The 26,714-nt window shown below is 48.8% G+C and overlaps 1 pseudogene across 1 annotated transcript; it reads right to left on the minus strand.

The window, feature by feature from the left end:
* Positions 1-1,825: 1,825 nt before the first annotated feature.
* On the minus strand, positions 1,826-26,591 carry LOC148436184 (uncharacterized; annotated as a pseudogene). Its single transcript, XR_015876496.1, has 6 exons — positions 26,512-26,591; positions 25,089-25,167; positions 24,874-24,971; positions 24,553-24,745; positions 4,346-5,644; positions 1,826-1,960 (listed from the first exon to the last, which is right to left on the minus strand). The product of XR_015876496.1 is annotated as an uncharacterized LOC148436184 (transcript).
* Between the last annotated feature and the right edge of the window lie 123 nt (positions 26,592-26,714).

Raw genomic sequence — 26,714 nt, forward strand, 5'->3', positions numbered from 1 at the left:
TGCGCTGCCAAGGGACTCAGAGCAAGTGGAACGGGCAGTGACAGTAGCCGGTACAGGAAGGCCTGCCTGTGTGTAAGCCTGTGAGATAGTCATGCAAAGCCATCTAGCCAATGTCTTTATTGGCTGGCTATCTCTTCTTGTGAACTCCATAGAGCACAAATAGGGACTCTGTTTTCCTCAGAGAACTGGTACAGTCCACGTCGATCCTGAGACCACGGACCACATCGAAGGAGGCCTCACCTGCTGGGAGGTCTGGTTAATGAAAGGCCGGGACTAGAATTTTCTTATTAATATGGAAACGAGTAACCACCTTGGGTAGGAAGCCAGGTTGAGTTTGGAGAACTACCCTGTCCTGATGGAAGATTAGAAATGGGGAGCAGCATTAGAGCGCCCCTTAATCTGCCACCCTTCAGGCGGACGCCATAGCCAGAAGTAAAAGAGTTTTCGCTGTGAGCCACTTGAGATCCGCAGATTCCAAAGGTTCAAGCGGAGTGCCCTGTAGGGTCTGAAGAACCACTGACAAATTCCACAGCGCCACAGGAGGGACAAAGGGAGGATGTATGTGGAGGACACCTTGAAGGAAGGTATGGACATCCGGCAGTAAAGCATTCTATGCTGGAACCAAATGGACAGAGCAGAGACATGCACCTTCAGTGAGGTAAGGTGGAGTCCAAAGTCCAAGCCTGCTTGGATGAAGGCCAGGACTCTAGAAACGCAAAACACCTGATGGTCATAGTTTCTGGCATCACACCACTGAAAGTATGTATGCCACTCTCTATGGTAAATCCAGGCAGAGGGCGGCTTATGCGCTCAGCATAGTCTTGACCACAGAGCAAGAAAACCCTTTAGACCTCAGGAGGGATGTCTCAAGAGCCACGCCATCAAAGACAGACAACCCAGGTGCGGGTGAAGACAAGGACCCTGAGACAACAAGTCTGGCCACTGAGGTAGCAGGAACAAGGCATCTATGGAGAGGCTCTAAAGATCTGAGTGCCAATGTCGTCTGGGCCATGCTGGAGCCACCAACAGAACAGTGCCTCCATCTTGTTTGAACTTCCGAAGATCTCGAGGAAGAAGGGAGACTGGAGGGAATAGATATGCCAGATGGAAGGTCCACTTCACGGACAATGCATCTACCAAGGCTGCCTTGGCGTCCCTTTTTCTGGACCCATACACTGGCAGTTTGTGATTTTGTCTGGAGGCCATGAGGTCCACCTCTGGTAGGCCCCACTTGTCCACTAGGAGTTGAAAGACTTCTGAGTGGAGACCATTTCCTGGTTTGCACGTTGTGATGGCTGAGGAAGTCCGCTTCCCAATTTAGAACTCCTGGAATTGAACACTGTGGAGATGGCCGGGAAGTGACCTTCGGCCCATGTGAGGATGCGTATCCAGCCGATGTCCAACATTCATGGAAGGAATGTTGACAGGTCACTGCGCCCCAGCCCAGGAGACTGGTATCCGTTGTAAGGAGTACCCATTCTTGGATGCAAAAGGGGCAACCTCTGATTAAATTGGACATCTGTAGCCACCAGACAAGCCTCTGGAGAAAGGACCATTGCCTGAGCTTTTATGTGATGGGGCAACCCGTTCCACCTGGATAGGATTAGCTGTTGCAGGGGCTTGTAGTGGAACTGAGCGTACTCCACCATGTCAAAGGTAGATACCATGGATCGTAGAACTTGCATTGCTGAGTGGACTGACACTCGGCGACTGCGTAGTATTCTGCGCACACATATTTGCAGTGTGGAGATCTTGTCTGTTAGGAAGATTCTCTGACCCTGAGAATCTAAAAGAGCTCCCAGATGGACCATTCTCTGTGAAGGGTTCAGGGAGGACTTTTTCCAGTTAACCAGCTGTGCCTCTGCACGAAGGCAATGGTTACCTGAAGGTGGCATTGAAGGACCTCTGGTGAGCTTGCCAAGAGCAAGAGGTCATCCAGGTATGGCAGGAGACTGATTCCCTGAAAAACACAGGTTGGTTGCCATGACCGCCATAATTTTGGTAAAGACCCGTGGGGCTGTAGAAAGTCCAAAGGGCAGAGTTTGAAATTGAAAATGTTGCTATAGTACAGCAAACCGGAGATATCTCTGATGAGAGGGTACTGTAGGTATGCATCCCAAATATCCAGAGATACCATAAAGTCCCCAGGCTCCATAGCCAGTACAATAGAGTGCAGGGTTTCCATGTGAAATTTGGGCACCCTGATGAATTTGTTTAGGAATTTGAGGTTGAGGATAGGCCGATAAGACCCATTTTGTTTCTGCACCAGAAACAGGGTAGAATAATAACCATTCCCTTGCTGTGAAAGGAGGAACTGGAACTATTACCTCCACTTGAATGACTCTGCATGAGCAGGACACTGTTCAGGTGTGATGGAGGGCCTGTGTAGAAAAACTGGTGGGGTGGCCATCTCTGAAATGAGAGGGTGTACCCGTGAGACTTCTCTTATCCACGCATCTGTGGTTGTCTGATGCCATTCTGAAGGAGTTGGCCTCCTACTCTGGGGTCCCCCAAGGGGAGGCCTGCCCCGTCAGGCTGAAAGCTTGTCCTTGGATTTTGAAGCAGGACGTCTGGTGGCCCAGGTCAGCTTGGTCATAGGCTTTGTGGCCTAGTGGAAGCCGATTGCTTAGGAAAGGACTGACCCTTAGGTTTGCCTTGGGGATAAAAGGACCTAAAGGACGTTGTCTGAGGCCTTGCAGTAGTTGCTGATGGCAGAAAGGCAGTTTTTTATGTTGCTAATGTGGCCACAATCTTATCCAAGTCAGGGCCAAACAAGATCTCCCCATTGTAAGGTAATGCTTCTAAGGCTCTCTTAGATTCTGCATCCTCCTTCCATGACCACAGCCACAGAATACGGTGGGCATATACAGCCGTGGCCGAAGCTCTAGAAGCTAGGAGACTGGCATCCCAGGGGCGCTTCTCCAATATATGAAGCTATATTCTTATTTGAGCTACATAAGACATCTGATCCCAAGAGGCATCTGAGGGAAAAGATTCTTCAAGGGCGTCTGCACAGCTGTAAATTGCTTTAGCCACCCATACAGTAGCCATGGTCGCGCAAGCAATGGCACCTGATAGAGTACACAGATTTAAGGCCAGTTTCAATCTTTTCTATCCATAGGGTCCTTCAGTGAGGAAACTGTAGGGATAGGTAATGTATCGCTTTTAATCAAACGTGTAACATGGAAATTCACCGCTGGGGAAGTCTCCCATCTTGTACAATGAGCTGCAGGAAAAGGATAACAAGAGGTCAGGCCTTTTTGGGGCTGAAACCTCTTACTAGGAATCTGCCAAGCTGCTGCCATGTGCTCAACTAGTTGATCCGAGAGCGGAAACTCTGCTGGCCACTTTTTGTCATTCAAATAGTGGATGCTTTGATGTGGGGGCAGGCTCATCTTCTTCTATTTGTAAGATAGATCTAACTGTTTGCACCAAAGCAGGTATATTCATTTTAGACTCTATACTTCTTCCCCCGAAGGGGACTCCGCAGTAGAGAGATCAGCATCTTCTGCCTCCTCAGATGACAGCTGCGTGGACTGTGAAGATAGCAGAGAATGCTTAGTAAACTTAAGCTGGATACACACTATACAGATATATCTGCAGATGATCGTTCATACACACTGAAAGGCCATCATCTGCTTCTAGCCGTGGGTCCCGGCGACCAAGTGGCGTGTCCCACCCCCCTCCCCGGTGGCTGCCGCTGTGTATGGGCAGTATGCAGACCGCCCGTACACACTTGCCGATGGACAGATATGTCTGCAGACATATCTGTCCATCAGCTATGCAGCACAGCCAATGCGATATGTCTGAGAACTATGTGGTTCACAGACATAGTACAGGTACACACTTGGCGATGGCCACCAGATATTAGCCGATCAATTGATCAGCCAATATATCGGTCAGTTTGTACCTAGCTTCACTGGGTAGGGGTTTCCCACATTGCAACATATTTTGAAAGGCTGTAGAGGTAGCCGCCAGACTCTGTACTGAGTTAGAGAGTATGTCTACTGATGGAGGCATAGGAGGTACCTGTATTGCTTGTACATGTTGTGGCAACCCCATAGCGGTGACCCGCCTTACCTGTCCCCTTAGAATCCGGGCTGCAGTCTGTTTTGACAGCGGAACTGGCTAGCAATGTCCCTGGGATGCCCGCTGAGAGCACCAGGCAGAGCTGACGTTGCAGTTCCAATAGGGGTGTTGGAGCGGCAGCACAAACGTCCCACGGACAGTCTACTGCTGCCCGCTCAGAAGCATAAAAGAAAAAAGAATTATAAAATAAAAGCTTTTGGGATGCATGAAACAGCCCACTGTTAAAATGGTGACCCGACTCTGGCCAGGCACTGACAAAACTGAAGTGCCTCTGGCTCGGGAGCAGGGTATAGGGGGAAGGACCATTGCATCCTGGGAGCAAAGCTTTAACTGTCTGGTGCTCGGTCCTCAACCACCACCTACACCCAAGGGCCCTATGGACCCTGAAGAAGAAATTATTTCTCATCTGTGTGAGGTCTCTGATGTGTAACAAGATGTGATTTCTGTGCAAAATATTTCCCACACTCAGGACATGAATACGGTTTTTCACCTGTGTGACTTCTCTGATGTCTAACAAGACGTGATTTATTTGAAAAACATTTCCCACATTCAGAGCATGGACATGGTTTCTTTCCTGTGTGACTTCTCTGATGTGTAACAAGAGCTAATTTACATGTAAAACATTTCCCACACTCAGAACATGGAAATGGCCTCTCACCTGTGTGACTTCTCTGATGTATAACAAGAACTGATTTATATGTAAAACATTTCCCACATTCAGAGCATGGAAATGGTTTCTCTCCTGTGTGACTTCTCTGATGTGTAACAAGAGCTAATTTATATGTAAAACATTTCCCACACTCAGAACATGGAAATGGCCTCTCACCTGTGTGACTTCTCTGATGTGTAACAAGAACTGATTTCTGTATAAAACATTTCCCACATTCATAGCATGGAAATGGTTTCACACCTGTGTGATATCTCTGATGTGTAGCAAGAGTGGATTTATTTTTAAAACATTTCCCGCACTCAGAACATGAAAATGGGTTCTTACCTGTATGGACTCGATAATGTGTAACAAGAGCGGACTTCCATATAAAACATTTCCCACATTCAAAACACTGAAATGGTCTCTCACCTGTGTGAGTTCTCTGATGGACATCAAGTTTGCTCTGCTGCGCAAAACATTTCCCACACTCAGAACATGAATTTGGTCTCTCATGTGTGTGAAGCTTTGTATGTCTAGTAAGACAGCTTTTCAGTCTAAAACATTTCCCACACTCAGAACATAGAAAAGGTCTTTCAGCTGCGTGAACTTTCTTCTGATGTATAGAAAGACTGATCTGCTTGGTAAAACTTTTCCCACATTCAGAACATGAAAAAGGTTTATCACCTGTGTGATCTGAGCTGTGTGTAACACTACTGGGATTATCAGCGGAACATTCCTCATGGATAGAGGGATCAGATGATGTATCTGCACTGTGAGATGCTGGATGTATACTGGGTATAATGAGGTTTTCTCCTGGAGAGTACTGTGAGAATTTATCATCTAGGTCACAATCTGGAGGTAATATGAGACGTCTCCCCGAGTTATTCCTGCTGCTGTGTCCATCTGCTGGGAACAGAATAATTATATGGGAATTAGGCTCTCTGCAGAACTATACCATACTGTGTAACTATAATTGACATCCCCGGCTGTATCCCAACATCTCCATACTGTGTAACTATAATAAGACGTGCCTGGCTGCACCCTAACATCTCATACAGTCAGTGTCATTTCCAAGTTTCACTTGTGAATGTAGAAGCCAGATAGCAAATAGATAATTGTGACTGGATAACCTTGCCTCCGCCAACGGCCAGAGATATTTTTTTGATCCCACTGGATCTTGCGGGGACTTCCTCTAAATCTTGGATCTTGTAGGGATTCTCTCTTACCGTCAGTAACCACCTGTTACGGACTCCGGCCACTGTGCCATGGGCATGCAACTTTGCTGCCACCACCAATATCTTGGAACCACTTATTACCACACAAGTTCCTACACTGGCACCTGAAAGCACTTCTCTCAGGCTCCTACATTGGCAGCTGAACTGCCTCTGCTGCATATGCTTAGACTAGTAGCAGTCAGACCTCCTGACTGATGTCGGCTGATACCTACTGGTCCCTCGCAATTGACCAGGCCCAGCAGGGAAGCTGGCAGAGGGTTTGAGCTTGGAGACACTGCGCTCAATGTAAACCAATCGGAAAACAGAATATCGCTTGATGCAATTCTGTTGTCGCAGGATACTTATGTAGTCATCTTAGATGTTTACTGCTCAAATAGTTTTCAAAAAGACATTTCCCCTTGGGAGTATCACAGCATACAGATGATACGGCAGTTCATACCTTCTTGATGTTCAAAAAGATACACAAAACAGGCTCACATGCCTTCTTTTATCTTAATCCAATACACAATACCACAATCGGTTAGTCCACCCTGTGGTTTTTACCCAATTAAGTGCACAAGGCATGCTCAACTTTAACATTGTCCCTAATGGACAGTGGTGAGTGCTCACTCCTCTATGCCTGAGCCCACCTGTCATCATTTTAGACGCCCAGGTGCCGGCATGTCTGGGATGAGAAAAAACTTCCCTACAATAAGTACTTCCAGGATTCTGCTGAGGGGGACTTGGCTACCTCCTCTACCTGAATCTGGGCTCCAGACAAGGCAGACAAGATCCCCAGCCAGCAGTCTCCTGGTCACTTTGAAGCTCCCTGAAAATAATTAGCTTACTGCACTGGCCAGTTCCCCATGCACTTCTTTCAGGCATGAGGCTGCATGGTGGGACAGTCCATTTTTCTCTGGAAGGGGATGGGGATCCAGCAGCCCACAGAGAGCTCTACATCCCCCGGACTTCCAGGGAAACACAGGTAAGTGCAATTATTTAAAATGTATTTAAACATTTTTAACAAATGCATTGCACATATATATATATATATTTATTACACACACACACACACACACACATAAACATATACACACACACATTTGGTGTGACTGGTGCCCTATAGCACAAGTACTAAGGCAATAAATACAGAAAAAAAAATTAACTTTTTTTTAAATTATATTTACATATTTGGAATACTAGTACTGGGTATTTAATCATATTACTGCTGGCATTACCGGGAGCTGCTCTCCCAGAACACAAAACAAACTAATGGACTATGCAAGAGATTTAATGGAACTCTGAAGCAGATGCTCCGGGCATTTGTGACTTCAGAGGGGGGTGACTGGTAGTGAACCCTGACGCACTTCCTGTTTATCTGGAGGTGCCATAGGAGTTCACCGATTTCTCACCCTTTGAGTTACTATATGGCCGCAGAGTCCGTGGACCCCTCAAACTGTTGTGTCTTCGGTAGGGGAGTTGACTCACCAAGATGTGTCTGTGGTGGAGTATGTGTTAAAGTTCAGAGATCGGTTAAAAAATCTCATGAGGTTTACGCAAGCAAATCTTGCAAAATTGCAAACCAAGCAGTAAACTTGGAATAACCAGGGCTCATGTGTCAGGGTCTTTGAAGTTAGGCAGTAGGTGCTTGTTTTGGTGCTCACACGCCAAAACAAGCTCCAGGCTTCCTGGACGGGGCCATACACAGTCTCAAAACAACTAAGTGACATCCCCTAGGTGGTGTCATTTGCCAACGAGGGAAGGAGGCAGGGTACCTACCATGTGCATATGTTGAAGGCATACCACGAGCATGTGGAGTCAGTAGCAGTCGCGTGCTGCTTACAGGAGGAACCAGGAAATGATCCAATCCCTGAGATCTTCGCGGGTGCCCGAGGTGAGGGTGGTGTAGAGGAAGTAAGCTGGAGGAAGGAATTTATTAACCTCAAGAGGAAGCAGCTTGAGTCAGTTCAGCAGTCCTTTGAAGCCCATTTCAGTGGGAAGCGACTTCTTTGCGTGCACACCACATAGACACTGGTGAGCATAGGCCGATCTGGTAACCTGCATATCTGGTCTCACCAGAGGCGCAGGCGAAAATCTACAATGAGGTGCAGGAGATGTTAGTGCTAGGTATAACAGACCCTGGGCTGCCTCCGTTGTATTGGTTCCCAAGATGGACCGTACCACGTGGTTTTGTGTAGAACACTGCCGGTTGACTGAGGTAACCAAATCTGATACTTATCCCTTACCCCACATTTATGTGTTGTTAGACGAGTGGGCAGGAGCAAAATACATCTCCACTTTTGAAATGAGCAAGTGCCATTGGCAGATAGCAATGACCCCCGAGGCTCAAGAGCGATCTGCATTCATCATCTCATTTGGCTTGTTTGAGTTCAAGACCATTTGGGATGAAGAATGCACCAGCCACCTTCCAGAGCATTGTCGATGACATACTGAAGGGGTACAGAGATTTTGCTTAGGCCTACTTGGATGACTGATATCTTCAGCGGAACTTGTGAAGATCACCTGATGCATGTGGGGCTGGTGTTATAAAGGATTCGGTGGGCAGGTCTGACCATCAGGGCAGACAAGTGCCAAATGGGGATGTCAGCGGTAGAGTACCTGGGGCACCGTGTGGGAGGTAAGGTGAAGCCTGAACCAGTGAAAGTAGAGACAATCAGAGACTGGTCCCGGCTCTATTAGGAATGGCAGGGTACTGTTATGAATTCCGCTGCCTACTCCATGTAACACCACAAGAACCCAGCTAGCGAGATCTTCCACCAATAACAACCGCCCGTTCTTCCCTTAGAACTAGGATACATTCACCGGTACTTGGGCGGCCGCCTGGACTTATGCTCGAGGTAGTAGCGGCTCACATGGAGATACAAGGGAATTCAATAGGGAAAAAATGTACAGTTAGGACTGACACATTTGACGGTAATAAGGATATCGATGGTGCGGCTATAGTTGTGAGAGTACAGTTTGTTTTTTGGACAATGGCTTGGGAGCCGATGGAGTGGCAGCTGTGCCGACAGTGCAGCAATGGTGCTGATGGTGCGGCAATGGTGCTGCTGGTGCGGCAATAGCTGTAGATGAACAGTCTAGGGCTAGCAAATTGTTTTGAGAGCCAATGGTGCGGCAAGTGTGCCGATGTTGCAGCGATGGTGCCGATGTTGTGGCAATTGCCATAGATAAACAGTCTAGGGCTAGCAAAAGGCTTTGAGAGCTGATGGTGCGGCAAGTGTGCCGATGTTGCAGCGATGGTGCCAAGGTTGTGGCAATTGCCGTAGATAAACAGTCTAGGGTATGAAAAATGGCTTTGAGAGTGTGCCGATGTTGCAGATGGCCGTAGATAAACAATCTAGGGTAAGAAAATGACTTTGAGAGCCGATGGTGCGGCAGGTGTGCCGATGTTGCGGCACGGGAGTTGCTTGGAGTGGCTAAGAAGCCGAGTGAAGAATGGTGGTAGCACGGGAGCTACTTGGTGTGGCTCGGAAGCAGTATGGTGAACGTTGGCAGCACGGGAGCTGCTAGATGCAGCTAGGAAGCCATTTGGAGAGCAGACGGCAGCACGGGGGCTACTGGATGCGGCTAGGAAGCCGTGTGGGAGTTCAGTGAACAGGAACAACCTGACTCTGCAGCCAGGCCGAGGAAACTCACAGACACTCTATAGTCGGCACAGGTGCAATAGATCAGTGAGTATAAATAGGCTGAAGTCCCAATCAGGTTTGCACTTGTGGAATACACATCACTTCCTGAGGCGTGCCGATCTCCTAGCAACAGGAAGAACTGGAGTAACCCCGTCCTGCCTGGGTATACTGTCAGAAAGTGTCAAGTCGTGACCGCGACTTGTAACAGGTACCACTGATGCTTTATCCCTGACTTCAGTTTTGTAGCCAAACCCCTGACAGATTTGACTAAGAAGAAGCTCCCCAAGGTAGTTGACTGGACACCCTCTTGTTAGCTGGAATTTTAGTCATTTAAAACGGCTCTGGTACAAGAGCTCCAGTACTGATGGTTCCAGACTACAGTAAGAACTTTGTTGTACAGACTGATTCATCACAGTACGGACTTGGAGGAGTACTGAGCCAGGAGGGACCAGATGGGCAGGAGCACCTTCTGGCCTATTTAAGAAGAAAACTGCTACAGCAGGAGGTTTCAGCTTGAATAATCCACAGTCGTGGATGAAACGCATCGCTGTCCGCATCAATTGGTGTCCACATTATCTTCTATAATTTTCCTATGGTGAGCCAACGAATTGGGACTATTCTCCTTTATTAACCAAGAACTGACAAGGGTCAGATTACTTCCTGAAGTTACACTGGATGTGGAAGCCGGCGGGTCCTGCAGCCCTGAGCACGCTGCTTAGAGACCGGGAGCCCGAGCAGCTATATTTGTGAAGCCGGTGGGTCCTGCAGCCCGAGCACACCGCTTAGAGACTGGGAGCCCGAGCAGCTATATTTGTGAAGCCGGTGGGTCCTGCAGCCCGAGCACACCGCTTAGAGACTGGGAGCCCGAGCAGCTATATTTGTGAAGCCGGTGGGTCCTGCAGCCTGAGCACGCCGCTTAGAGACCGGGAGCCTGAGCGGATATATTTGTGAAGCTGGTGGGTCCTGCAGCCCTTAGAAACCAGGACCCAGAACGGCTATATTTGTGAAGCCGGTGGGTCCTGCAGCATGTCGCTTAGAGACTGGGAGCTCGAGCGGCTATATTTGTGAAGCTGGCTGGTCCTGCAGCCCGAGCACGCCGCTTAGAGACCGGGAGCCCGAGCAGCTATATTTGTGGCAGTTGCCGGCAAAAAACCTTAGAGCAGGCGGGTCCTGCAGCTCAAGTACGCCGCATTGTGATCGGGAACCAGAGCGACTAAAATCTGTGACGGCCGCAGATGTACTACACTGAAGTGCAGACTCAGTGCGGCAACAATATACAGCCATCCAGCGCTTATCTGGTTTTCCTTGTGTCGGCTAAGTAAGGAGTAGGTAACCCATTAAACTTCTTCCGAAATATTATCAAGAGAGAGATATGGTCACCTTAAGGAAATACATGGGATAATTTTCTGACTTTGGACATTAGGCCTCATTCAGACCCACTCGCAAGCGGCTGTCCGCTCGCAAGTGGGTCGATGGTGTGCACTGCGCATGCGCACGACGGAGGGAGCTCCGTCGTGCGCATGCGCCAGACGCGACGAGCGAAGGACTTATCTTCGCTCGTTGTGTCTGATCAAAGGGGGCGTGCTGTCGATGTTGATTGACAGCACGCCCCCTTTGGTGGGCCTGCCGGGGGCGTGCCTCCCAGACGTCAGAAGCCGGCCCCACTGACATCACTAGTGATGTCAGTGGGAGTGATTTTGGCTCTGATAGAGCCAAAATCACTCCAGGGCTTGTGGTCGAAAACCCCGACCACAGGCTTCTGGTCGCACTGGCGATGGTCGCGATGGTCAAGACCATCGCGACCATCATCCTGCACGCTCATATGTGCTGTGGGTGGTGACCCACAGCTATACGAGCGTCCAGGAGGATGCTCCATTTTTATTCAGAGCGAGCACTCTGCTCAGAGCGTCCGGCTCTGAATGAGGGCCATTGTCTTTTGAATCTCATCTAATTGAGAAATTATTTTTAGTATTAATTTTTTTATGCGGTTCCTAAACATATGTGTTGAATATACTAATCTGATTATCAGTGTAGGATAATCCTTTATGAGATGACTTCATGCCATGTGATTCTTTTAGCAACATTGTAGTTAATTTCTAATACTCAATATAAGGGGTCAATCCAATTAGGTGCGAATTGCGAGTAGCGAGTTTGTTTCACAAAACTCACAGACTTTGCACAAATGCGCGCTCCCGAGAATTCTCCAATCCAATTAAAGATGCCTATTTGTGGTGCTCGCAGCGGAGGGGTGCGAACTGACTGCCAAATGCGATGTAAGAGAAGTGCATGAAAAAGTGAGGAGACCATCCTGGACCACCCAAAATTGATAATTTTGTTAGCAGGACCATATAGGGATGTTTGTGGGCATAAGGAAAGTCAAGTATCACCCTTTGGTGCTGCCACACAATGTCTCCTTATATTTCCAAAAGCCGGTGACCGCACATGGAACGCTGAGATGGGGGAATCGTGAACTACAGGAGGGATCACGTTGGTATCCGGAACCACTGGTTTCCTTCTATTTACATCTTATATCGATAACCCCATCCTGCCTTTCCGGTGTGATACATATATATAAGCGGTTTTTATTCTGTCTAAATGTGAGTGTTTCTTTGTCTGAATAAAATTTTCTGTCAATACATACAGTATTGCACTATTTTTGGTATATTCTTCTCTTTTTGAGTTGATCTACACTTGAAGTTGGAATTTCCTATGGTGTTACAGACTGGAGATACTATACGTTTTCTACCTATTTTGAAACATGTGAGTGTTCCTTTGTCATCACCATTATAAGTGTAATTTTATTATCATTATTGCACGATGTTTGGTTTCTCTTTTTTGAGATATTGATGCAAAGGAAGCGGAATTGGAATTCCACACATCTTGAGGAATAAATCCTGGAAGATTTACATACAGAGGATCTCATTGTGGTTCCATTTTGGAAATATAAGGAGACATTGTGTGGCAGCACCAAAGGGTGATACTTGACTTTGTTTATTTGTATGTTTTTTTAGAGGACAAGTGAGGAACCTCTTAGAAGTCTCCCCTAGGCTGCAGTCATTGATTGCGCATATTTGGAACATTACAATATTATAATTGGCATAAGGAAAGTACTGAAGGTTTTTAAATGGTCTGAAATGGCCGATTTGTGTTTTTGTTTAAAAAGATGCAAAAAAAAAAAAGATAAAAAGCCAACTTATCCATTTAATCTCAAATGAAAATTGCAATAAAAACTAGGAAACAATGAGATTTTGGGGTACATTGTGCACACTGAAAATTAAAAAAAAATTATGAAAACAATTATTTTTCAATTAATAAAAAATTAATTACATTTGGGGTGCCTAAACTAACGAATAAGTTAATTTTGGGGTAATTTGAGGCCATTTTTTTTACCCCCCAAAATGACATGTAATTATTGGACTAATTAAGCCAATTTGAAATTTCCAAATGCCTGATTAGTCATTAGGGGGGATGTCCAAGGGGTTCTTAACATAAAGATTTTCCTTTCCAATGGAAAAATGCAAATTTACTCTGGTTCAATGCAAGTTGCTAATTGGATTGCAAAATTAATTCGCTGCGCTAATTTGAAGAGAAAACAGCAAATCGCACCTCGCAATTAACAAATAATTAGATTAACCCCTAAGTATTTATTATAAATAAACTAAAGAATATATTTTAGAATTGATAAGATATGAAATGACCAGCGCAGTTGCTTTTGTGGGGGTCACAATATAAATGACTGCAGCAGGTGATTTCCCCATTGGTCTGACTCGGGCGCTAGGATGATTTGTGTCTTATTTCCGGGAGGTGGGGTACGCCACAATTGAAAAGGAAAGCTTGGAGATTGCTTGGGCTGTGAAGAAGTTCCAGCTCCATTTGTATGGCCGGCAATTTACTGTGGTGACTGATCACAACCCTTTACAGTGTCTACAACACACCACAGGGGACAATGGCAGACTGTTGCGGTGGAGCCTTGTACTTCAGATTTATGACTTTCATATTATCTGCAAAGCAAGGCTCACAGCAATGCGGATGGATTGTCTCGGCAGGAAGAGCCTGAACTCCATGTGGTCTCCCGGTAACCCCAAAGAACTGCAGGACCAGGAGCCAAAGAGACATGGCCTACTGGTGGCCCACGCGGAATTGGGGTGGGGGTGATGGGGGAATGTGGCCAGGTACCAGTCCCGATGTTGGATCCCGCCCTCCCCCTGCAAGTGATTAATGGTAGCCGCAGCACTGAAAGGGTTCACCCCCGTGCTGTGGCACCATCTTTGAATTGTTATAGGCACTAGGTGCCCATTTTTAAATGTGTGTTAGCGGCGATAGGCACCGAGTGTATAAAAGAATGTTATGTGCCGCAGCCCGGATCCCCTCTGACTGCTGCAGCAAAGTTATCCCACGGTGCACTGCACTGGGGGGACTGTATATATGTGTCACAGCCCGGATACCCTCTGAGTGCTGCAGCTAAGTTATCCCACGGTGCACTGCACTGGGGGGACTGTATATATATGTCACAGCCCGGATCCCCTCTGACTGCTGCAGCAAAGTGTTATCCCAGGGTGCACTGCACTGGGGGGACTGTATATATGTGTCACAGCCCCCCTCTGACTGCTGCAGCAAAGTGTTATCCCACGGTGCACTGCACTGGGGGGACTGTATATATATATATATATATGTGTCACAGCCCGGATACCCTCTGAGTGCTGCAGCAAAGTTATCCCACGGTGCACTGCACTGGGGGGACTGTATATATGTGTCACAGCCCGGATCCCCTCTGACTGCTGCAGCAAAGTGTTATCCCATGGTGCACTGCACTGGGGGGACTGTATATATGTGTCACAGCCCGGATACCCCCTGACTGCTGCAGCAAAGTGTTATCCCACGGTGCACTGCACTGGGGGGAACTGTATATATATGTGTCACAGCCCGGATACCCTCTGACTGCTGCAGCAAAGTGTTATCCCACGGTGCACTGCACTGGGGGGGACTGTATATATGTGTCACAGCCCGGATCCCCTCTGACTGCTGCAGCAAAGTGTTTTCTCACGGTGCACTGCACTGGGGGGACTGTATATATGTGTCACAGCCCGGATACCCCCTGACTGCTGCAGCAAAGTGTTATCCCACGGTGCACTGCACTGGGGGGACTGATATATATATGTGTCACAGCCCGGATACCCTCTGACTGCTGCAGCAAAGTGTTATCCCACGGTGCACTGCACTGGGGGGGACTGTATATATGTGTCACAGCCCGGATACCCTCTGACTGCTGCAGCAAAGTGTTATCCCACGGTGCACTGCACTGGGGGGACTGTATATATGTGTCACAGCCCGGATACCCTCTGAGTGCTGCAGCAAAGTTATCCCACGGTGCACTGCACTGGGGGGACTGTATATATGTGTCACAGCCCGGATCCCCTCTGACTGCTGCAGCAAAGTGTTTTCTCACGGTGCACTGCACTGGGGGGACTGTATATATGTGTCACAGCCCGGATACCCCCTGACTGCTGCAGCAAAGTGTTATCCCACGGTGCACTGCACTGGGGGGACTGTATATATGTGTCACAGCCCGGATACCCTCTGAGTGCTGCAGCAAAGTTATCCCACGGTGCACTGCACTGGGGGGACTGTATATATGTGTCACAGCCCCCCTCTGACTGCTGCAGCAAAGTGTTATCCCACGGTGCACTGCACTGGGGGGACTGTATGTATATATATATATATATATATATATGTGTCACAGCCCGGATACCCTCTGACTGCTGCAGCAAAGTGTTATCCCATGGTGCACTGCACTGGGGGGACTGTATATATGTGTCACAGCCCGGATACCCCCTGACTGCTGCAGCAAAGTGTTATCCCACGGTGCACTGCACTGGGGGGAACTGTATATATATGTGTCACAGCCCGGATCCCCTCTGACTGCTGCAGCAAAGTGTTATCCCACGGTGCACTGCACTGGGGGGACTGTATATATGTGTCACAGCCCGGATACCCTCTGAGTGCTGCAGCAAAGTTATCCCACGGTGCACTGCACTGGGGGGACTGTATATATGTGTCACAGCCCGGATCCCCTCTGACTGCAGCAGCAAAGTGTTATCCCAGGGTGCACTGGGGGGACTGTATATATGTGTCACAGCCCCCCTCTGACTGCTGCAGCAAAGTGTTATCCCACGGTGCACTGCACTGGGGGGACTGTATATAGGTGTCACAGCCCGGATCCCCTCTGACTGCTGCAGCAAAGTGTTATCCCACGGTGCACTGCACTGGGGGGACTGTACATATGTGTCACAGCCCGGATCCCCTCTGACTGCTGCAGCAAAGTGTTTTCTCACGGTGCACTGCACTGGGGGGACTGTATATAGGTGTCACAGCCCGGATCCCCTCTGACTGCTGCAGCAAAGTGTTATCCCACGGTGCACTGCACTGGGGGGACTGTACATATGTGTCACAGCCCGGATCCCCTCTGACTGCTGCAGCAAAGTGTTATCCCACGGTGCACTGCACTGGGGGGGACTGTACATATGTGTCACAGCCCGGATCCCCTCTGACTGCTGCAGCAAAGTGTTATCTCATGGTGCACTGCACTGGGGGGACTGTATATATGTGTCACAGCCCGGATCCCCTCTGACTGCTGCAGCAAAGTGTTATCCCATGGTGCACTGCACTGGGTGGACTGTATATATATGTGTCACAGCCCGGATACCCTCTGACTGCTGCAGCAAAGTGTTATCCCATGGTGCACTGCACTGGGGGGACTGTATATATATGTGTCACAGCCCCGATCCCCTCTGACTGCTGCAGCAAAGTGTTATCCCACGGTGCACTGCACTGGGGGAACTGTATATATGTGTCACAGCCCGGATACCCTCTGACTGCTGCAGCACAGTGTTATCCCACGGAGCACTGCACTGGGGGGGACTGTATATATGTGTCACAGCCCGGATCCCCTCTGACTGCTGCAGCAAAGTGTTATCTCATGGTGCACTGCACTGGGGGGACTGTACATATGTGTCACAGCCCGGATCCCCTCTGACTGCTGCAGCAAAGTGTTATCTCATGGTGCACTGCACTGGGGGGGGACTGTATATATGTGTCACAGCCCGGATACCCTCTGACTGCTGCAGCAAAGTGTTATCCCACGGTGCACTGCACTGGGGGGGACTGTATATATGTGTCACAGCCCGGATACCCTCTGACTGCTGCAGCAAAGTGTTAACCCACGGTGCACTGCACTGGGGGGACTGTATATATGTGTCACAGCCCGGATACCCTCTGACTGCTGCAGCAAAGTGTTATCCCACGGTGCACTGCACTGGGGGGGACTGTATATATGTGTCACAGCCCGGATCCCCTCTGACTGCTGCAGCAAAGTGTTATCCCGTGGTGCACTGCACTGGGGGGACTGTATATATATATATATATATATGTGTCACAGCCCGGATACCCTCTGACTGCTGCAGCAAAGTGTTATCCCATGGTGCACTGCACTGGGGGGACTGTATATATGTGTCACAGCCCGGATACCCTCTGACTGCTGCAGCAAAGTGTTATCCCGTGGTGCACTGCACTGGGGGGACTGTAGATATGTGTCGCAGCCCTGGACCATGTCCATCTAAACTGCACCGGGGGACTAGAGGTAAGCGGTGTGCTCCATGCTGGGGACTGGCCTAGCTCCGGGCACCCCAGCTTGGCGATGGTTCCTGTAAACCCCCGGTGCACTGCACTCGGGGGTGGGGAAAGACTGCGTGGAAGGAGCCGCACAACAAGGCTGTTGGTTAACACCTGGTGCGCTGCATCGGGGGACTGCACACAGAGAGCTGTGTGCCGGCTGCTGGAGACCGGGATCTTAGCCGAGTGCCGCACACAAGAGAACCGGACTAGCCAGCTCCCTGTCTGGAGCGTTAACAACATTGGGGACCGGGAGAGCTGGCCAGTAAACAGAGCTTTGTGCATGCCTGCTGGGGGACAGGGAAAGCCCGCTCCCTGGACACCCTGTGTTAGAGGCAGGTATGAGGAGGTGCATGGGGAGCTGGCCAATGCAGCCACCTAACTATTTTCAGGGAGCTCCAACAAGCATCCCCTTGGCGTCCAGGAGACTGCTGGCTGAGTGTTTTGCTGCCTTGTCCTGGAGCCCAGATTTGGGTATAGTAGATAGCCAAGTCCCCCTCAATAGAAGCGTGTATGTATGTTTTGGGGGGGGAAGATTTGTACATCCCAGACGTGTCAGCGCCTGGCCCAGAGGAGTGACCATTCCCCACTGTCCATTAGGGACAATGTTAAAGGTGAACATGCCTTGGGCATATAAGGTGCATGCACTTAATTTGATTGGGTAAAAAGAACAGGGCAGACTTACCCCATGTGGTAATGTGTATTGGAGTAAGATAAAAGAAGGTCTGCAAGCATGTCTTCTGTGTATCTTTTTGAACATCAAGAAGGATTGTACTACTGTGAACATCTGTGTGTTGACCCCCTTAAGTCTTTTTGAAGACTATTTGAGCAACAACAGAATCGTGCCAAATGCTATTCCTTACTCCGGCTGTTCTGGATTGAGCCCAGTATCTCGAAGCTCAAGCCCTCTGCCAGCTAACATGCAGGGCCTGGTCCATAGGGAGGGATCAGTGAGTATCAGCCAACACCAATCAGGATGTGCGGCTGAAGACTGTTTACGCATACACAGCAGAGGCAGTTCCAGGTGCCGACATAGGAGCCTGGGAAAAGTGGTTCCAAGTGCCAGTGTAGGAGCTTGGGTGTACGTAACCAGTTCCAAGCACCAATAGTAGGAGTTTGGTGGTGGCAGCAATGCTACACATCCACTGTGCATTGGGTGGAGTCAGTAACAGGCGGTGGGGATAAAAATGAATCAGTTATCAGGTGGCGAGCTAAGGTTCTCTGGTCACAGCACACATGTTCTATACATATATACAGGTCACAGTAGCTGCACCCTGCTGTGATCTCACACTCTCCATATCTCCATCTCAGTATGTGTAACAGAGTGCAGGCATGGTCTATACATTATATCACACACAGGTCATACTAGCTGTATCCTGCTGTGTCCTCACACTCTCCAGATCTCCATCTCAGTATGTGTAACAGAGTGCAGGCATGGTCTATACATTATATCACACACAGGTCATACTAGCTGTATCCTGCTGTGTCCTCACACTCTCCTGATCTCTATCTCAGTAAATGTAAAAGGACCAGTTTGTATCTCTCTAGGAATTAATATCTTCACTGGAGGTTAGATACGCTCTAACCTCTAAGGGGATCTACTGGAACATGCAAAAGAACCAGCTGGACTCAAATTAATCAGCAAAAACACAATGGAACAGAAGAATCCACATTTTAAACAATCGGGATCCACCATTGCTCTCGCTGTTGACCTCCAGGCAGAAAAGGTAATACTTTCCTAAAAGATATCTATACAGATGTGGTTCATATCTCTGGTAAAACAGAATAAAATCAGTACAAGAAATCACATGCAAAGATGTTATTACCATCAGTGATCATTGATAATGTCAGGCAGTAGTGGTCAGGAAGGATCATGGATAATATCCCATTGAAGGGCATGGGGAGGACCATCAACAAAGGTCAGTTTTGTAGTGGACAGTAAAGAACAAGAGTAGCTGGTAGCAGACAAAGATATGATGAGTGTGGGGAGGAGACTGGTCAGATCTCTGGGCTGGTAACACACAGTGACATGATGTGAGGGGAGAGCAGGAGTATAATAGGGGCTGATGGCTCCTGTGTATGAGATACACCAGAGAGTGTGGGGGGAGACTGGTCTGATCTCTGGGCTGGTAACACACAGTGACATGATGTGAGGAGGAGAGCAGGAGTATAATAGGGGCTGATGGCTCCTGATGTATGAGATAAGGAGACTTAGGTCTTACCTGTTAAGTCCTTTTCTTCAAAATTCCATAAGGGACACAGGGACTACACTGGGGTATAGGCTGGCAGGTGGAGTATGGGCACCTAACAGTTAAAATCTTCTGGAATGTGCAGCTCAGGCTCCTCCTCCCCTATACCCTGCCCCCAGTCAAGGCAGGCCAGTCAAGTTAGCATACCTAAGGCAGGAGTGGGAAGGAAGACCGACACACACAAAGACAAACACCTGAAGGGACAGGGAATCCAGAAAATGAGGAAAAAACCCCGCCAGTCAGGTGCGTCAGGGTGGGCATCCATTGTTCCCTATGGAGTTCGAAGAAAAGGACTTAACAGGCAAGACATAAGTCTCCTTTTCTTCTTCACTTGTCCATAGAGGACACAGGAACTACGCTGGGGACATCCTAAAGCAATCCCTCTAATGGAGGGGACGCTCCAGAGGGAAAGTTATCAACAGTAGAAAAGCGGATAAATGTGTGAACAGAAGGCCACGTGCAAAACCTTGCAAAGCTAGTCCGCAGAGGCACCAACCGATCTTGTGGAATGAACAGTCACCACGGCCAGGGCCGGAAGGTTAAGCGGAGCCACTTGGCCAAGGTCTGCTACATAGTCGGCCAGATACGCTTGTGGAAACCATAGAGAATGTAAAGGGAATCAGACTTCCAGATATCCCTGGTACGTTCTACATAAATGCCTTCACAACATCTAAAGAGGCGTTATCCGTTGAATCGTCCAGAGACTGAAAAGCTGGGACCACAATCTCCTGATTCACTTGCAATCTGGAAACCACCTTTGGAAGGTAGCCAAGTGGAGTCCAAAGAATGGCCTGGGCCAAATGGAAGACCAGAAAAGGAGAACGATACGACAGAGCGCTCAGGTCCGACACTCTCCGAGCCGAAGCAATAGCTAGAAGGAAAAAAAAGTCTTCCACACAAGCCAATGAAGGCTCACCAAATCCAAAGGCTCGAAAGGAGGTGACTGAAGAGCCCAAAGCACCAGGGACAAGTCCCACTGAGCCACTGGAGAAACAAAAGGACTTGCAGAACTCCCTGAAAAAAGAACAAATATCCGGCATCAAGGAAATCGGTCTCTGAAAAAGAACTGAAAGGGCCGAGACCTGTACCTTCAATGAAGACATACGAAGACCCAAATTTAGGCCGGTCTGTAGAAACGAGAGAACTCTGGAAAGTCAGAAGGATCTGGGATTAAAACCTCTGGAATAACACCAAAAGAAGTAAGCGTGCCAAATCCAATGATAAACTTTGGCGGTAGAAGGCTTCCACACATTCAACATTGTGCGAACTACTGACCGCGAAAAACCTTTAGCTCTCAAGACGGATGTGTCAAGAGTCACGCCATCAAAGCGTGGCGAGTCAGATCCAGGTGGATGCACGGGCCCTGTGACAGGAGATCCAGCCGTGGAAGAAGACGCAGCGGTGCGTCCATGGAGAGGCTCAGAAGATCTGCATACCAAACCCTCTGCGGCCAATTGGGAGCAACCAGAATCATTGTGCTGCCTTCCAACTTGAATTTGTGGAGAACCCTCGACAGAAATGAGATCAGAGGAAACTGCCAATGAATCAACCAGAAGGGGCCCCGTGTCTCTGGTGCGAGATCCGTACTTTGTGGTTGAACCGAGAAACCATTAGATTGACTTCTGGCAGGCCCCAACAATGAACTAGAAGGTGAAAGACAACCGGATGAAGGGCCCACTCACTGGAGTGGATGTCTTGGTGACGTAGAAAGCCTGATTCCCAATTCTGGAACCTGAAAACTGCTGACAGAGCCAGAACATGATACTCCGCTCAACGGAGGATGCAACTGACCTATTTCAACTGCCGCCCTGATGGATTATGTAAGCGATGGCCTTCGCTTTGATTGTACCTGAACTGGGTGATGCTGAAGGAATTGCTGAGCCTGACAGAGAGCCCTGAAGACAGCTAGAAGTTCCAGTACAATTATCGGGAGACGGCTCTTCTGAGCCATCTGTCTATATTGGATGGACTGCTGGCAGGTTACAGCTCCCCACCCTCGAACACTGGCACCTGGACCAAGTCCAGAATCCAGAAGGGATGACCCTTGTCCAAGTGGGAGCTCTGGAGCCACTACGCAAGGGAGAGACAAACATCCAGAGATAGGACGATTGACTGCAGCTTAATCTGCAGATGGGATCCGTTCCAAATAGTCAGAACCTCCACCTGGAGAGGCCGTGAGTGAAACTGGGTGTACTCCACCATGTCGAAGGTTGAGACCAGAGATCCCAGAATCCGCATGCAGGTGTGAATTGACACCCAGGGATGAAGTAAGAACCCACAAATCCTGTCCTGTAGATCCTGAATCTTGTCCACTGGGAGAAACTCTCTCTGAACCCGTGAATCCAACAGGGCCCCAGGGCCAAGCGCCTTAGTCCCCCATGCAGACGCCATGGCCAGACATGCGATAGCACCTGCATGTGCATAAATTCCCTTAATGAAATTTTCCAAATTCCTGTCCGTCGGATCCTTGAGGGAAGTGGTATTTGAAATAGGAAGGGTAGAACGCTTGATAAGACGCGCAATGTGCGCATCCACAGGAGGAGGAGACTCCCACTTGCTAAGCTCCTCGGCAGGGAGTGGGTAAAAGGATGCAATGCGCTTGGGAGTCCTGAAACCGTCTGCGATCCAAGCCTCCGCTAGTAGTTCCTCAAGCTGTTCAGATTTAAGAAACTCAAATGAGATATTTTTTTGACGTTTGAAAACTGGCGCCTTGGGTCTAGGAGCCGGTTCCTCGTCCTCAATAGAAAAGACCGATCTGACTGCCCTAACCAAGGCAACAATATTTACTTGAGGGAGAGGATCCTCCTGAACAGACAAGGTCTCATCCTCAGAGGCACCGGAAAAATCCTCCTCCTGCTCCAAGGAGAGTTCCGAATCAGAAACCTCAACTGTCTGGGGGACAAAGCTCTCATGTCTGGACGTTCTGCGTCCAACAGTATGGCCCATATCCAGCATTTGCTGAAAGGAGGCAGACACTTGATCTAAGTCCTGCACGGATTGTGAGAAGGTGCTCATCCAGGGGGGTTACAGCGCAGGTAGCTGCAAATGAGGCTGCATGGTAGGAAGCCCCAAAGTATGAAGGACAGGCTCGGGAGCTGTAAGGCGATCCACCAACTGTGACATTACCTGCGACAAGTTGGCCGCCCATGTCAGTTCCTGGTTGGAAGCAGTAGATGGGACGTCTCGCTGCATGCCTGAGCAACACCGGATACAGAGACAATCCTGGACCGCATCCTGTGGAGAAATACCAGCAGAACAAGATCTACATGTAGCAAAAGAGCCTCCATCTGCTTGGCTGCTTTGTTCTTGGAAGACATGTTACTGTGTTCCAAGAAAAGTCCCACGCACCTATTTATATAACAGGGGTGCACAATAGGGAACAGTGCACTGAATGTATGGGCCACACAAATTATACAATGAGTGGGGCAACAGAGGGGGAGTTAACCCCTTTCATAGCTATAGAAAGAAAGATAGGTTGAGACAATAGTGTGAAAAATGAGAACAAGCACACAGACACATTCAATGCAATATAATAAGCAGATAATGCTCAACAATCCAACTCCAGTCGGCTGAATGGAGCTAAACTGTATAACCTGACCTGAGGGGAGTACAGGGAAACAGGAGCCAAACCTCTCTGAGACTAACTGCAGGCAGCACAGTTCTGAAATGGCTGCTCAGAGAGGAGGAGGAGGAAACCCATGGCAGGAAGCCTACATGAGGGATCACACCATGGGCCGGGAGAAGGGCCAATGGGGAGAGCCTACCTCACCCTATTGACAGAGCCCCAGGGCAATGGCCACCTACAGGCCCCTGCTGGCACTCACCCAATATTATAGTGATGGGCCGCTGAGCTCTGCAGACCCCACGTGCCTTGTGGTCTAGCGGGGTTCTGACATCCTGGCTGCCCGCTTGTCAGCACAGCTGGTGGTCTCCACAATGGCAGTGACAGCTGTGCTTGATGCGGTTCCCTACAAGCAAGTTCTTACCTGATGTTGCCCCCGGCTGCGACAATTCTGTGTTCAGAAAGGACCAGCCCGAGGTCACCAACCCACTTGCTTGCACCACGGATTGGTGGAGCGGCAGTGTAGGCATCCTATAGGACACCCGATGCTGCCTGCTCACTAAAAGATAAAATAAATATTAAAATGAATAAATGTAGTGGGGCTGCTAATGCAGCCTCATTACATAGGTGACCTGCCTAGGCTTGAGGCAGGGTATAGAGAAGGAGCAGCCTCGGCTGCATGTTCCTGGTGATTTTAACTGTTTGTTGCCCAGACTCCACATACCAGCATATATCCCAGCGTCCCCTATGGATAAGTGAGGAAGAAACACCAGAGAGTGTGGGGAGGAGACTGGTTACATTTCTGGGCTGATAACATACAGTGCAATATGTGAGAAGAGAAAAAGTCTAATAGGGACTGATGGCTCCTGATGTATGACATACACCAGAGAGTGTGGGGAGGAGACTGGTCAGATCTCTGGGTTGGTAACACACAGTGACATGATGTGAGGAGGAGAGCAGGAGTATAATAGGGGCTGATGGCTCCTGATGTATGAGATACACCAGAGAGTGTGGGGAGGAGACTGGTCAGATCTCTGGGCTGGTAACACACAGTGACATGATGTGAGGGAGAGAGCAGGAGTATAATAGGGACTGATGGCTCCTGATGTATGAGATACACCAGAGAGTGTGGGGAGGAGACTGGTCAGATCTCTGGGCTGGTAACACACAATGATATGATGTGAGGGGGAGAGCAGGAGTATAATAGGGGCTGATGGCTCCTGATGTATGAGATACACCAGAGAGTGTGAGGAGGAGACTGGTCAGATCTCTGGGCTGGTAACACACAGTGACATGATGTGAGGGGGAGAGCAGGAGTATAATAGGGACTGATGGGTCCTGACTCTCCAACTGGGCAAATACATTTCCCTCATTAGTTTGTACTAACAGTGGAGGGTGTAGGACAAGAGATTTTTGTAGTGACTGAGAAAGGAGAATATGTGACTCTTTTCTGTAATAAGTGTTTATTACTCACCTGTGCTGATATCTGTAAGGATTTTCTCCTCCTTACACTGCTGATCAAACCTCACATACGTCTCTTCTTCTACCTCTGTATCTTCTGTCTTCATATCAGTCACATACATCTCTTCTTCTCCCTCTATATCTTCTGTCTTCATATCAGTCACATACGTCTCTTCTTCCACTGTATCTTCTACCTTAATATCACTCTAAATGACCCATAAAATAATCAAGTCTAATTTAATTGAGAATAAACAATAAAATATCAGTGTATAATACACACACAGATTATCTATAGATCATATAGTCACAGTCACTTTGGTATACTGGTATCTACCTGATGATCCAGTGAGATCCTGTGATTCTCCTCTGTACAATCCTGGGAATAAAGAGGATGGGGACATCTCTCTGGGGTATTTCTATTACTGGGTCCAACTGTAGGAGACACACAGTGACTGAGTACATTGTATATATTTGATTATCAGGTGATGTGTATATAGGGAGCCCCCATACCTGCTCTCCCCTGTACAATAAATGACAGTCTCCTCTTACCCAGTGATGTGAGGGGCCGGTGATTCTCCATCATCACGTCCTTGTACAGACCCTTGTGTTCCTCTATATACTCCCCCTCCTGCATGGAGACATAGACAGTGACATCCTGACACCTTATAGGAACCTGACACACACACACAATGATAGTGTCATCACCCAGACACATCCCCAAGTTGTACTGTAATGTATTATTACTAAAGATATAAGTGATGTCACTGTGACACTCCCAGATCCCCTCACCTCCCCAGTCATGTCCCTGTATTATTACTATAGATATAAGTGATGTCACTGTGACACTCAGAGATCCCCTCACCTCCCCAGTCATGTCCCTGTATTATTACTATAGATAAGTGATGTCACAGTGACACTCCCAGATCCTCTCACCTCCCCAGTCATGTCCCTGTATTATTACTATAGATATAAGTGATGTCACTGTGACACTCCCAGATCCCCTCACCTCCCCAGTCATGTTCCTGTATTACTATAGATATAAGTGATGTCACTGTGACACTCCCAGATCCCCTCACCTCCCCAGTCATGTCCCTGTATTATTACTATAGATATAAGTGATGTCACTGTGACACTATCAGATCCCCCAACCCCCTCTCGACACTAAATGGACGCTGCTCATATGCACAATGTAACAATTTTTAGAGAATCTCTATAGAAAAACATGTGGCTGTAGCTGGCGCTGCCAGGGGAGAGGGAATAGTACCTAGGGCAGGTGCTGGAATGGGCATCTCAGTGCTACACAGAGGGTACAGCTGCCCGTTCCTGCCATCACTTCCCTTCCTTCTGTACGCTGACCGGTGCCCAGTCCCTGATCTGCTCATGGTCAGTAATGCTGATGGGCAGGATGCGGGGGCCAGGGAACAGGACGGAGCTGCAGACAGAACCCATGTGATAGATGTAGGGATCCTGACTAGATATTGTGTGGCCATCTTGTCACAGAACTGCCAGCTGTGACCCCAGCCCTTCCCATGGTGTCAGCCAGTGACCCTCAGTGATGTAACACCCCAGGGTAACACCACACCTGCATAAGCCCCAGGCTGGCAGTGACGAAACTGTGCCAGTATACATGCTGGGTGCAATGGCTGGTGGAGCACATGTGAGACAGTGGGGGGCTGGGCAGAGGGGGCACATGAGACAGTGAGGGGTGGGCAGAGGGGGCACATGAAACAGTGGGGGGTGGGCAGAGGGGGCGTGCAAGAAACTTTATAGACACAGCCCTGCCTAGCCTATCAATTCCATCTTGCTATCTTACATTCCCATCCCTTCCATTGCATGGTACCCCTGCCCACCAGCTTCCCCCTCACACTGCCATCTGCCCCACATGCCCCCAGCTTCCCCCCACACTGCCATCTGCCCCTGCTTCCCCCTCACACTGCCATCTGCCCCACATGCCCCCAGCGCCTTCTCTCACCTTTGTCTCTTCCAATGCAGCCTGCAGGACCCGGGAACTCTGTGTGTGAGCAGTCACATGGTCTGATCCCATAATCCAGCGCTACCTGATGACGTCAGAAGAAAGGAACCAATACCCTGCCAATCACACCAAACTTCTCGGCTGTGCGGTCCACCTTACTTCCGAGCTGTGCGTTCCACCCTACTTCCGGGCTGTGCGATCGA

This window comes from Taudactylus pleione, unplaced genomic scaffold, assembly GCF_031769625.1.
Source record: "Taudactylus pleione unplaced genomic scaffold, aTauple2 ptg001919l, whole genome shotgun sequence".
NCBI classification, from domain to species: Eukaryota; Metazoa; Chordata; class Amphibia; order Anura; family Myobatrachidae; genus Taudactylus; species Taudactylus pleione.